This window comes from Dreissena polymorpha, chromosome 15 (assembly GCF_020536995.1).
Source record: "Dreissena polymorpha isolate Duluth1 chromosome 15, UMN_Dpol_1.0, whole genome shotgun sequence".
Lineage (NCBI taxonomy): Eukaryota > Metazoa > Mollusca > Bivalvia > Myida > Dreissenidae > Dreissena > Dreissena polymorpha.
In genome coordinates, this window is record NC_068369.1 from 594,429 (window position 1) to 610,344 (window position 15,916).

Consider the following 15,916-nt stretch of genomic DNA (forward strand, 5'->3'; position numbering starts at 1 on the left):
TGAACTTCATGAATTTATTCATGAACTTATGTCATAAACTTCATGAACCATGCAGTTTAAGAATGGAAAAAATATTCATGAATAACACACATATTCAATACCTCCAAGTTCATGAACTTGAAACATATTCCTGAACTCAATACACTTAATGAACTGGTTCATAAACAGAATATTGCTGTTTTTACAAAGGAAAAATATTGTGTGCACAAGAAGTTGAAAAGGAAGCAAGCTGAATGAAGCCACATGGTTTATTTTATTTGGAAATGTAAGTCTTTAATAAATTACCAGCTAAACTGATCAGCCATTGGTTCCATTTCAACTTCTTTGGCACTGTGTTCACTTATATATGTTTCCTAATTTTTGCTACATTGTATCACTCTTTCCTCTGCTTTATGAATGTTTTTGTCATCAACAGAATTAGAAGCATAACCAATCATTTCATACTCATAAACTGTTCGCCAACATGCCGATGAAGTGTCAGTATATTTTTCTGTTATCATATTTCCATTCATTGTCCTGTTAAAATATTTCTCAACTCGTCTTTTAACAGTTCTATATTTATCTTTGTGAAACCTGTTCATGAACAAATTCATAAAGTTAATGAACCTTTTTGTTTCAGAGTTCATGAATTTGTTCATGAATTCATAAAGTTCATGAACCCTAATTTTGCTTTTCATGAATATCTTGTTCATGAATTGATTCATGAATATTTATTTATTAATACAAAATTCATGAATTCGTTTGTTTCATAGTTCATGAGTTTTTTCATGAATAAGTTAAAGAATTCTAAAACTTTGTGAAACATAAATTTTGCAATTCATGAATATCATCAGGGATCATATTTTTTTTGGTTTTGTCGGTCCTAGACCAATTGGGGTCATGAAAGACCGATTGAAAATCCCAAACAGTCGGTCGGAATCTGTTTGCTATTAAAATTCTCATGTCATGAAATCGATTACACAGTGTACATGCTAACACACCCTATAATGACATTCTTATCTCGATTAGGTGTGGTAAACCATTTGCTGCAGTCTCCAAACCGGTCAGGACCGGTTTATTGCACGTCAGACCAAGAATCAAAAACTTGTGAACAGCGGATTAAAGACGCATCCGAAAAGACGTGTCTGAATGCACGCGCTGTAACTAAACACAACATGCCGATACATTTTCCACCAGCGTAATAATCCGGTAATATAATTATGAATGAAAGTCGCGGATCTGATCGACAGAACAGCCGAAAGTTATTTTTATGGACGGAACTTCACATAAAATAGTACACAAGAAAAATAATATACATTAAATAAATCTTTAATAAAACCGTGTTAGAATCGAAATAATTCGTGTACTTTATACTTTGTTGTTGAATAGCTCACGACCGGAAAATTAGATGCGTGGTTTCAAATGCTTCGCTCTCGTGATTAAATCCCTACGCATCTAAACTATCGCCGTGGGATATTTGACAACAAATTATTTCTTAATTATTTGGTTTGTTGTTGTCAGTAGCCAACCTACGCACAGACATTTGTTTGGTTCAGTGCATGTGTGTAAGCTTTTATCGAGTCGACAACAATTTAAAACATCGGTATAGACTTACACAGATTAATAATATTGACAACGATGAAAAAAATCTGATAAAACAGCACACGAAACAACAATGAAATACCAAATGATAAAACCAGTTGAGAAAACTCGTTCCGTTTAATAAAATGCCTAAGGGAATTTTAGTTGTACATGTATTATACCACCTTCATGAATGGCAATATCAATGGTATATATTTTAACGTAATTTGTCATGATTCTGGATATACATTTTCTGATACTTTTCCCCATTTATATCCAGACCGATTGATGTTGCGGGAAAATATGATCCCTGAATATCATGGTCATGAATAATTTCATGAATTTAAGTTCATGAACCTGTTTCCCCGGGGCTACACCCTCTGAGGTCACAGACAAACCACAATTATACACTAATAGCTTAATTTGGATATGACCTTTATAATACTTTTTTCCAAAAGACTCCTGAAGCCAAATTTGCTAAATTAGGCTGTTCCAGAAAGTCTAAGGCGACAGGACAATCCCTTGTCTGATTGTACTACTTCTCAATCCATATTAAACCTTTGATGACTGGTTGCAATCGCAAATCACAAACTGTTATGAAGCCTTAAATCCACCAGTGGTAAAATTAAAAAAATATCTACACTGAGTGTTGACAACTCGCGATGGTTAATTTAGGCTTCAGCCACTCAACCATTCAGAACATTCTGGATTCCATTTGGAATCAATTGCTATTAACTCAAAAATCTTCAGAAAGCCTTTTACCAAGATTCTTGATGTTTTATGCACAAAAGCACATTATGCAGGATTCAAAATGACAGCAGAAGCTCAACAGAGAATTTTGCACCTTATACAAATACATTGAAATGGGTTTCAAGTGACTCAGCATTTTTGAAAAGCCTACAGTTCATAATTTTGTGTAAAATACATGCCAATATATATGAATGGCCAGGAAATTTCAGAGGTTCAAAAACTAATTTTACTGTCACAATCCTGCAATTCCAAGATATTGAGTCCTTTTTTATTGTATTAATAACGTTCGTTATTTTTATACCAATTAGTATGAGCTTAAGTGTTTCGATACAATTGAACTGTAATAAACAGGCAAACACTATACTAACAGGATAATTTAATTGGCTAGACAGAAACTTTAAAACAAAACATATTAAATATGCCACATAATTCATTGGATCATTTATAAGTTTTTCATTAGTCGCATTATATACATATATTCAATTTAAGCCAAATGTCTGTGACAGAAATTTGCAAGTTCTAAGATCGAAATCATCCAATCTGAGTTCAAGAAATTTCCTCCATGACATTAATATGACAAAAGGTAGAACCCATGGGGGTCCATTTACTGAGAAAATTATACAATTCAAATGTCATACAGGCCAGGGAAAAAATAGAATGCAGAGTTGTAAACCAGAAAAAATCTTGGGTTCTTTTCAGTCACATGGAGCTAATTGAATTACCAGACGAAAAGTACATGGTGACACAAGTGATTTATGTGAAAAAAGCCTTTTTGTCCTTCTGTTGTGACATTTACAAAGTATCATTCCATTTGCGAGGAAACCATTCCAGGAAAAAATCTTTCAGAAACCTGAAGATCAGAGGAAACAGAATACCTTTTATTATATTCTTTCTTTGTTGCTCATTTGAATCACTGCTATCAATTACTGTTTATAACGTCTCTTAAGATCTGATAATTATTTAAATTCTATTATGCAGTAATTATTTAAATTCTATCATGCAATCAATTTAATAAGTAACATGTAATCCAATCTGAACATACTATTAAATTAAAATGTCTTTTCACAACAACAGATTTTAAATGTCAATGCCCAACTTTTTTTCTTTTGTATCAATGAATTAAATAGTTATATTTTGCATGACTTTTTGATTTTATTTTAATAAAAGGAAAAATATAAAATGCAATAAAAATTGTCTGCCCTCAGTTTTGAGACTGGACCTTCGAGAAGCAAAAATGATATGCGCTAATTCTTCACCCAGTAGGCTTTGGTGATACACCTTTTTACTAATTATCAATGAAAAGCATCACAAACTCATTATTATATTTCTGGTTTTGAATGATGCATATCAATATTCAAACAAAAGTTGTTAATGTTTTTGTTTGTCAGAAGTGGTTTTTTGCTTGTATCAGTATATCTTTATTGATTCTACGACTCTTTTTTTTAATTTAAATTTTTTACCAAAGAGAGATCAGGTCCCTTTATTTTGATATACCAATTTGTATTGATCGAAACAGTTCATCAGTAGCACTTGAATGTTGCAATTGCTTCAATTCCAAGCACATCAATACAGTTTCAAATATGAAACAATGATTTCACCAAAGTTGCATAAACAAGAAACAAAGTCGCTCACCTGAGATAACAAGATATTATTGGGACAAATCTTCTGACCAAGTTTCACGAAGATCGGAAAATAAATGTGGCCTCTAGAGTGTTAACAAGGTTTTACTATAACCATATAAGGAAAAATGCCCCGCCCCCTGGCAGCCATGTTTTTCAACCAACCGGCATCATTTTTGAACTCATCCAATATATTATCAGGATGAATCTTCTGACCAAGTTTCATGAAGATCGGACAGTAAATGTTGCCTCAAGAGTGTTAATAAGATTTTACTATAGCCATATATTGAAAAATGCCCAGCCCCTTGGAAGCCTTTTTTTTTCAAGCAAACATAATTATTTTCGAACTCATCCAAGATATCATTGAGACCAATCTTCTGACCAAATTTCATGAAGATTGGACAATAAATGTGGCCTCTAGAGTGTTAAAAAGGTTTTACTTTAGCCATATATAGCCATATAAGGAAAAATGCCCCGCCCCTGGTGGTCATGTTTTTAAAGCAACCAAAACCATTTTTGAACTCATCCAAGATATCATTGGGACAAATCTTCTGACCAAGTTTCATGATGATCGGAAAATAAATGTGACCTCTAGAGTGTTAACAAGGTTTTTCTATAGCCATATAAGGAAAATAGCCCCGCCCTTGTGGTGGCCATGTTTTTCAAACAACCGGCATCATTTTTAAACTCCTCCAAGATATAATTGGGATGAATCTTCTGACCGAGTTTCATGAAGATTGGACTATAAATGTGGCCTCTAGAGTGTTAACAAGATTTTACTATAGCTATACAGGCTTTTTCCGCCCTACGCCACGGGTCTGAAATTGGGCCCCATTCCCAATGCAAATCTGGTTGTTTTTTTTCCCAATTTAAAAAAAAAAATCCCAATTCCAAAAAAAACAATTTTTTTTTTATTTTTTTTTACCTTTAAATATATAAGTTAACCTGATCCGGTGTAGAAAATAGAAAGTGATGCATAATTAAATTATTTGTTGCCTTGAATTTATTTTAAAAACTGTAAAATATGTTAATGATTATTTAAGACTTTCTTTATTTTCCTCAAAATCCAGCGCTTCGCACAATTTTTTCCACCTCAAAAAAGGCCAGGCCTTTTCCCCAAATTCAGATTAAAAACCTGCACTTATCTCACATGTTCATAATACTTTGTAAAATTTAATAAAAAGTTATCAAAATAGTCGTTATTTACCAGTTAACGGCTTCTTTAAAATATAAGAAACACTATTTACATGCGAAGATTTTTCCCAATTGAGCCAATTTTGCGAATATTTTTTTTCCCAAAATGGGGGTTTTCACGACGCGAAATTCCCAAAATTCCAGTGTGGCGTATTCCCAAAATGGAGCGGAAAAAACCTGCTATAATATAATTATAGCCATATTAGGAAAAATGCCCCGCCCCTTGGCAGCCATGTTTTTCAAGCAAACGTAACCATTTTCGAACTCATCCAAGAAATCATTGAGACCAATCTTCTGACCAAATTTCATGAAGATTGGACAATAAATGTGGCCTCTAGAGAGTTAACAAGTCAAATGTTGACGCCGCACAATGCACGACGGACGACGGACAAAAGGCGATCACAAAAGCTCACCATGAGCACGTTGCAAAAACAATAATACAAAAATATTCAACCAAACAGCATGTTCCACTCAAATCATAGCTCCAACCAAAAACATATGTTGACATCCAACTAAAAGTACCAGATACATTTCTGAAAATGCCCACTTCATTTTGTTTGATAATTTCTGCCACAAGAAATCAGTGGCTGAGTTTCAGCAGAATATAGGTAAGTCTGCAGAAGCAATCACAGCAATTAGAGACAGCCATTAACTGCTGAACACAAGCTGCCTCTGGCATGAACATGTAGTTGCCATGTCACTTACCATAATTATGTTCCAAATTCATCTTGGGTTTATAATTCATGGAAGCTACTGCTATTTTACCAACCATGCTTTAACCTACACTGATTATATCCACAGTCACAGTAGAGTACAGTGTAATCAAGTTGTTCCCAATCTTACCTGACAAACCATCATTTGTTAGGCTAACGCTAAAATGTGTATTTTATGTAAGTGCAAACAAACACTTTTTTGCCTGATGATAATGGAATCTGCTTTGCACTTTATTGTATGATATTTCAATCATATGACAACATTGGGCCATTTAAAGGGACCATTTCACGTTTTGTTAAATTGACAAATTGAAAACAAATTTGTGAAATGTGGTAGTTATGACATTTCCGAGGAAACGGTAATACGGAACATAAATTTTACTATGCTCGAAAATATCCATGATATGCATCTTTTGACAATTTTAACACCTGAAAACTATATAACATGACAAACGCAAAACAATTGAAAAATTTGGAGAGTTCTGTTGTTATCATTCCATTTTGTGATATTACAATTAAGGATTGCTTATATAAATATGAAATACACCTCTTACTATGCGAGTATGCATGACTGAGTGGTTAATGTAGTTGACTTTTACTCAAAGGGTCAGTCAGGTTTGAGCCCATTTGACGATTACTATTTTTCTTTCTTTAATTTTATTCTTTTTTTTTTGCTGGTGAAATACAGTTTTGATGTTTACATTTATCAATTTAAAGCATTTTAAGTGACAAACTTCAATACACGTCAAAACCTGCGAAAAAAGTCTCTTTCATCCACCATCAGCTTTCTGGGTTTTCAGCATAGCCTTCTTTGCACTTTACAGATACGTTTTAATGTATTCAATTAAAAAATCAAATGATATTAAAAACCTTTCTTAATAGATTAAAATTTTATTGGCTTCATTTCCAACTCTAAAATTATATACAGACGAGAAGGAACAGGATAAAATCTGAACAGCCTGGTATATTTTCGCTTTGCTTCTGAGGGTAAAGTATTACATTTGTATAATTACCAGTCTATAGTGCACATACCTATGCAAGTTAATAAAAATTGAAATATTTTAATAAGCAGCAGTGGAAGAATGGTTGTAGTAATAATTTCATTGCTCAGTATGAGTTATATCATATCTTGGAGTGTTTTAAAACACTAAGCACTGGTTCTGTGATACAGGAAATGAATGTACTATGCCTCAACATGCTACACTGTAACTCCAATATAGTGCGGTCCATTATAACGCTGTGTCCAATATAACGCAGGGGTGCTTGGATCCCGTTTTATCTCCAACCTTCCATTTCTGATTTAAATCAATGTTATGCAACTTCATGTATTTTCAGAAAATTCAAAGATGGCGACGATCACAGCTTGATTTCTTTATCGGTCGGTTTAACTGATTTTAATTGATTAGAGGTTAAACGACACTCAACAGCTAATTGGGGTTAATCTCTTGTGTAATGTCAATAAAGGCGTGAAAAACTTGCAAGTCAGTGTTTATTACATGTATTCTCTATCAGAGCGGTTCATTGTATAAACTATGGATGTGTTATCATTCATTATATGCTATACATGCTTGATAAATAAAAAGATCTTTGTGTATGTTTATTGTTTCCGTTCGTGTACGAATAATAAATTAAATAATCCTGACGATTTATTTACATGCTTACGCAGTATACTTGTTAACAGAGATTCACTTTAATTTTTGACCGTTATCAGAAAGTCCACAGGAAGCATGTTTTTTACATGACGCGTATGACGCAATTAAACATTTCTGTGTACATGTATCGTATTGCATTCAATCTCAATTTAAATTCGCTCGTCCAATGAAAGCTCTGTCCCATAATGCACTGTACTCTTTCTGAAAAATGGCGTCGGCATATGGATGTGTTTATGAAATTCATAAACATATTTCTCGTCGTAAATGTTAACGATCATTTTTTCGTAAGTGAAGTTGTAATCATATTATATTATCAGATACATGTGCACATTAGAAAAGCGGTATGTATACTCTTCTCGTTCGATTCAGTTTATACGCAAATATTATCGCATGACAACAACACAGCATGGCAATACACATATTAAAGGCTATACTTAACCTGTTTTTATAGCCCCCTGCAATAAATTAGTTCAAGACTTATAACGCTGTCCGTTTATAACGCTGTTGCGTGGCTTGGACCCCGTCATCCACGTTATATTGGAGTTACAGTGTATTTAAATACTTTCAGCAAAGATACTGGCGTTGAACCATAGTGGCATTACATGAAACAAGAGGGCCACGATGGCCCTGAATTGCTCACCTGACTAACCAAATACAATCCCAACCCAGATTTCATCAAGATAAACATTCTGACCAAATTTCATAAAGATAAGATGACAACTGTGACCTCTATTGTTTACACAAGGTTTTTCTATTATTTGACCTAATGACCTAGTTTTCGACCCCAGGTGACCCAAATACAATCCCAACCCAGATTTCATCAAGATAAACATTCTGATCAAATTTTATAACAAGAGTTCCGCGGTCGGAGATGACCGCATTGAAGCCGGATTTTTTATTTAAATGACAGGAAAGTACCTTTCGTGTTTTTGTCAATGCAATACTTAAATTACTGAAATATTGTTCAAAGGTCAAAATGAAATGTAAGTACTTTTCAAGGCATGAGCAAACCTTGTGTTATGTTTTGAATGCATGCATATACATGAACAACAATAACATTTAAGGTCACAAATATGAACTTGAATTGACAATTAGGAAAGTTTGATCTCAATTTTTTTATTAGCAAATTAGTAACATATTGTTTGAAGTTTCCATCAATTTCATTATCAAATGTAAGAAAATAAACTTAGATGAAATAATACTATTTATTGTTTTGCTTTCACATACCTACACAGAAATCCAGACAGCCTTATGATCACTCCAAAAGGTTTCTATCACACCAGTTCTAGCAGATAGATTGGACACAATTTGAGATTCTAGGTCCAAGCATACCAAAGTTATAACAATTTTAACATTTTAACATTGAAGGTCACAGTGACCTTGACCTTCAAATGAATGACATTGAAATGAGCAGTGGTGATCTTCTAGTACTGGCCAACCGTTATGTCAAGTTTGAAGACTCTAGGTACCAGCATACCAAAGTTATAACATGGAATAAGAACTTTAACATTTTTACCTACCAAAGTTATAAGAACTTTAACATTTTTACATTCAAGGTCACAGTGACCTTGACCTTAGAATGAATGACCTTGAAATGACCAGTGGTCATCTAAGTGTGCTTGCAAACCTTCATGTCAAGTTTGAAGACTCTATGTCCAAGCATACCAAAGTTATAACAATTTTAACATTTTAACATTTAAGGTCACAGTGACCTTGACCTTCAAATGAATGACATTGAAATGACCAGTGGTCATCTTCTAGTACTGGCCAATCTTTATTTCAAGTTTGAAGACTCTAGGTACAAGCATACCAAAGTTATAACATGAAATAAGAACTTTAACATTTTTACATTCAAGGTCACAGTGACCTTGACCTTCAAATGAATGACCTTGAAATGTCCAGTGGTTACTTACTAGTTCTGGCCAACCTTCATGTCAAGTTTCAAGACTCTAGGTCCAAGCATACCAAAGTTATAACAACTTTAACATTTTTACATTCAAGGTCACAGTGACATTGACCTTCAAATGAATGACCTTGAAATGTCCAGTGGTTACTTACTAGTTCTGGCCAACCTTCATGTCAAGTTTCAAGACTCTAGGTCCAAGCATACCAAAGTTATAACAACTTTAACATTTTTATATTGAAGGTCACAGTGACCTTCACCTTCAAATGAATGACCTTGAAATGACCAGTGGTCATCTGTTAATCCTGGCCAACCTTCATGTCAAGTTTGAAGACTCTAGGTCCAAGCATACCAAAGTTATACCATGAAATAAGAACTTTAACATTTTTACATTCAAGGTCACAGTGACCTTGACCTTCAAATGAATGACCTTGAAATGACCAGTGGTTACTAACTAGTTATGGCCAACCTTCATGTCAAGTTTCAAGACTCTAGGTCCAAGCACACCAAAGTTATAACAACTTTAACATTTTTTATATTGAAGGTCACAGTGACCTTGACCTTCAAATGAATGACCTTGAAATGACCAGTGGTCATCTGTTAATCCTGGCCAACCTTCATGTCAAGTTTGAAGACTCTAGGTCCAAGCATACCAAAGTTATACCATGAAATAAGAACTTTAACATTTTTACATTCAAGGTCACAGTGACCTTGACCTTCAAATGAATGACCTTGAAATGACCAGTGGTTACTAACTAGTTATGGCCAACCTTCATGTCAAGTTTCAAGACTCTAGGTCCAAGCATACCAAAGTTATAACAACTTTAACATTTTTTATATTGAAGGTCACAGTGACCTTGACCTTCAAATGAATGACCTTGAAATGACCAGTGGTCATCTGTTAATCCTGGCCAACCTTCATGTCAAGTTTGAAGACTCTAGGTCCAAGCATACCAAAGTTATACCATGAAATAAGAACTTTAACATTTTCGAGCACGCCGCCACCCCCGCCCGCCCGCCCGCCCGACAACATCAATCTATAAGCCGAGATTTTTTCGAAAAAAATCCGGCTAAAAATTGGATGAAAACTGTGACCTCTATTGTCTACACAAGATTTTTCTATTATTTGACCTAGTGACCTAGTTTTTGACCCAAGATGACCCAAGTACAATCCCAACCAAGATTTCATCAAGATAAACATTCAGACCAAATTTCATAAAGATTGGATGAAAACTGTGACCTCTATTGTCTATACAAAGTTTTTCTATTATTTGACCTAGTGACCTAGTTTTTGCCCTAGTGACCTTGTTTTTGACCCCAGATGACCCAAATACAATCCCAACCCAGATTTCATCAAGATAAACATTCTGACCAAATTTCATAAAGATTGGATGAAAACTGTGACCTCTACTGTCTACACAAACAAATTGTTGACGGTTTTTCTATTATTTGACCTAGTGACCTTGTTTTTCACCTCAGATGACCCAAATACAATCCCAACCCAGATTTTTTTCAAGATAAACATTCTGACCGAATTTCATAAAGATTTGATGAAAACTGCGACCGTTATTGTCTACACAAGGTTTTTCTATTATTTGATCTAGTTTTTGACCTAGTGACCTAGTTTTTGACCCCAGATGACCAAAATACAATCCCAATCCAGATTTTATCAAGATAATAAATCTGACCAAATTTCATAAAGATTAGTGAAAACTGTGACCTTTACTGTCTTCACAAGGTTTTTCTATTATTTGACCTAGTTTTTGACCTAGTGACCTAGTTTTTGACCCCAGATGACTCAAATACAATCCAAACCCAGATTTTATCAAGATAAACATTCTGACCAAATTTCATAAAGATTGGATGAAAACTGTGATCTCTACTGTCTACACAAGGTTTTTCTATTATTTGATCTAGTTTTTGACCTAGTGACCTAGTTTTTGACCCCAGATGACCCAAATACAATCCCAACCCAGATTTCATCAAGATAAACATTCTGACCAAATTTCATAAAGATTGGATGAAAACTGCCTGTATTGTCTCCACAAGGTTTTCTATTATTTGACCTATTATGTGACCTAGTTATTGACCTAGTGACCTAGTTTTTGACCCCAGATGACCCAAATACAATCCTAACCCATATTCCATCAAGATAAACATTCTGGCCAAATTTCATAAAGATTGGATAAAAAATGTGACCTCTACTGTCTACACAAACAAATTGTTGACGGACGCACGCACACACATACGGATGCCAGAGATCACATGGTCACATAAGCTCACCATGTCACTTTGTGACAGGTGAGCTAAAAACGCAAAAACAATATTTACCATTAAGTTCCAAAGATTTCTGTTTCACCATAGATAAGAACCATACTGGGTGAGGTTAAATAGTAGAAGGAAAAAACAATATAAATATACATCATATTATTCATACACATTTTCACAAATTGATCAACAAAATTTATAATAGTACAGACTGAACAGGCTGATTGGGGATGACAATTTACGCACATGAACTAGCTCTCGTTTGCTCAAAACAGTTCATATTCAGTGATGCCTAAAATGAAGGCACTCAGTTGTACCATAATTGCCAAAAGGAGGTATATTGGACGAATAGAAGAAGGTTAAGTTAAATTGATGAGACAATAAACCCATTTAACCCTGAAATGGTTCCGATGTACTGCATTGCAAATTGAATGATGTTTAACTGGTTAAAGCAGTGCAAATAATTCTCCATCTATTTTTTACATAAAAAGATAATTTGCTTTTTCATATATGTAGTTTTTGAATCCTATTTATCTAGCTGGAAGAAAACATAACAAAACATCATATCTGAAAACTATTCATGAAAATGGAAAAAACTGGAAATAGCTTTGAGGAGAAATTACACTTTTAATTCCCATTCATTACAATGAGTTGTGTAATAAATGTGTGTATCTATGAAGTCCTGGATCATGTTTTTTTAATACTGGTTTGGATAATTCGACATGCGTCTATAAATATCTCAAGTGCGCTTAGGTGGCAGGTAAGTAGCACACTAATACCAACACCAGACATTATAATTATTGACTTGTCAACAACGAATATTGACAAAAATACATAGTTTGAAAAAATAACCCAATAACCCTCGTATAGGTATTATATACACAAGGTATTAAACGCACTATATGCCTATTTCTGAAAGATAGTGGAACACTTGATGTGACCTTTTTCATCAAAAACTCACATGTTCCCATGCAGTTGCCGACAAAATGCAACTGGATTCGTTAGAAGACAGTAAAAGCAACGAGATTACACTACTAACCGATCTCCTGCTCTGCTAATAACTTTAACATTTAATTTAATTCCACTTTCTCGCTACATGTCTGTGTTTTGCTGTCATATTTTGTCGATTGAATGCTCGGTTCTAAAACGCCATATCATTGGCCAACACAATGAGAACAACCAACCAGATGACGCGTTATAAAATTAAAATGGTGTACATGTGTAGATGAAACACCGAATGACATATAGCGAGAAAGTATAATAACAGTATAATAACAATTTGAAGTCCTTCCTATCTTTTATCTAATACATCTACACGAAGTGCCTTAAGTCTGTCTTGCCCACAACAAAAAGCATGCAATCAGCATTCTTTAAAATTGTCTCACACACTGCTTCTTTAAAGTCTAAAATAAGTTTTATTTCAAACACCATTTTGTATTGCCTTCAAAACACATAAATGCTTTTCAAACAGTTCATTCTAATACAAAACATTAAACCATTTCATCTATAATAGATCTCCACTTAATGTTAATAGATTCATTCTATTATCTTTATCTTTAATCTATTAATATACTTCTTCTTCAAAAGAAACTCAAATACCAAAATGAATTAAAAAATAATTTTAGTTTCCAGCGTAATATCAGTCTGATCAGTTATATTCTTTGTGAGCTTGCAATTACAACATTCAACTAGAAATGACGCGGCAGAGGACAACACGTATACCTACGCCGCAAGCTAACATGTGTTTAAGTTTCAAGGTTCTAAGGTAATGGGGCCATGCATAGTTATCCCCACGCTTTTTGCAAAGCGTGGGGATATTGTGGTTATCTCTGCCGTCTGTCTGTCCGTCCTGGCCACTATCTCCTCCTACACTATAAGCACTAGAACCTTGAAACTTACACACATTGTAGCTATGAGCATATGTGCGACCCTGCACTATTTGGAATTTTGACCTGATCCCTAAGTCAAAAGTTATTGGGGTTGGGGTGTGGCCAGGTCAGAGATGTTCACTCATTTTTTTATGTTATTTTACATTAATTTCTTAATTTCTACACCCATTTACTTCAAATTGATACTGAACACATACATGCCAGACATCCCGATCTTGGCGGGACGGTCCTGTTTTTTGGTTGTTTGTCCTGATGTCCCGATGTGACACAATTTGTCCCGACATTTGTACGAAACGACATAATGTTCTATAAGGTCACGATAAAATTCGCTATTTAAGCGCTGTCTGGCTTAAATTACCATTGCTTATCCCTTTATTGCCCCCTAGTTAACAAACCATATCTACTAGTCGAGTGATTCAGTGTTGTTTTTGACACCTTATCAGTGCTCTTTCGTCAAATTATTGATTGTATCGTGTATTCACACCATGGTGTTTATATGATAGGGGTCGCTAATTGCTAGTGATAGATGCATCATAGTGAATTAAAAGCTGACTGCATTTGTATTTCATGGCCCAAATCAAGTCCAAAGATTCTATTACGCGGTATTCTGTGTATTACCGGTTTACCAGCTAAAAAATCTGTCAAAACACCAGTTTTGTGTATCAAACAAATTGGGCGCTGACCGATACACATTGAAGTTTGATATAAATTTACTTTCGTTTTTGACTTATTTTCAGAAAATAATTTGTACCATAATTGCATCAATCTATATTTAGAGTTAATTGATGATTGGTTGAATAAAAACAGTGCTGGATGCGCGCACCTCGCATTGAACAATTACGCATGTCTCTGTCCCAAATTGAAGTCAAATACAGGCATGCCCTAAATTTCACCTTATGGATTCATCCACTTAGTGCACATGTGTGTTTACTTCCGGAAAATGGAGAACGTCTGTGTTCATGAAATTCGTAAACACATTTATCGCCAATATTTGGCAGAAATAATGACATTGCGTAAGTTATATACTGATTACTGACTACAGCAAAGGTGGCAAGATTGATCGTTTTAGGTGTCCCGCTTTTTTATCAAATGTACCGACCTTTTTAATGGAATGTCCCGGTTTGGACCTGAAAATTTCTGGCATGTATGCTGAACATCTCTTATGACAATACGGTCAATCTCAACTATGCATGGCCCCATTACCAACCCTGGGGCGCCCCGCCCACCCAAAATTGCCTTTTACTATAACTTCTTCATTTCTACACTGATTTACTTAAAATTGATACTGAACATCTCTTATGACAATACGTTCAATCTCAACAATGTATGGCCCCATAACCAACCCTGGGGCGCCCCTGCCCACATAGAACTTCTTCATTTCTACATCTATTTACTTCAAATTGATACTGAACATCTCTTTTGACAATACCACTATGCATGGCTCCATTACCAACCCTGGGGCGCCACGGAAACATAGACCACGCCCACCCAAAATTGCCTTTTACTAATACTTCTTCATTTCTTTACCGATTTACTTCAAATTGATACTGAACATCTCTTATGACAATACGGTCAATCTCAACTATGTATAATGGCCCCATTAACAACCCTGGGGCGCCCCCGCCCACATAGACCACGTCCACCCAAACTTACCTTTTACTATAACTTCTTCATTTCTACACCGATTTACTTCAAATTGATACTGAACATCTCTTATGACAATACGGTCAATCTCAATTATGAATGGCCCCATTACCAACCCTGGGGCGCCCTCGCCCACATAGACCACGCCGACCCAAAATTGCCTTATACTATGAATTCTTCATTTCTATTGATACTGAACATATCTCATGACATACGGTCAATCTCAACTATGCATGGCCCAATTATCAACCCTGAGGCGCACCCTATGTCAAACATGGGGATACGCGTCGGCCTCTGCCGCGCCATTTCTAGCTGAGATTGACCTTATTGTCATAAGAGATGTTCAGTATCAATTTGAAGTCAATGGGTGTAGAAATTAATGAGTTATTGTAAAATAACCTAAACTAGACTGTTAACAAGGTTTTACAATAGCCATATAAGGAAACCTGCTCCTATAACCATATATGGAAAACTGCCCCGCCCCTCATAACTTTGGACCCAAGGGTCAGATCAAAATTCCAAATAGTGCAGGGTAGCACATATGTTCATAGCTATCATGTGTGTGCGTTTCAAAGTTCTAGTGCTTATAGTGTAGGAGGAGATAGTGGCCAGGACGGACAGACGCCGGAGATAACCACAATATCCCCACGCTTTTCAAAAAGCGTGGAGATAAATATCTATCTTTAAAAAAGATAAAATGATGTTGATGTTAATTGATTTTTGT

The 15,916-nt window shown here is 35.0% G+C and overlaps 1 protein-coding gene across 1 annotated transcript in view; it reads right to left on the reverse strand.

The window, feature by feature from the left end:
* Positions 1-15,916, reverse strand: part of LOC127860766 (cAMP-specific 3',5'-cyclic phosphodiesterase 4C-like) — a 505,962-nt gene that overhangs the window by 163,023 nt on the left and 327,023 nt on the right. The window lies entirely within an intron of this gene.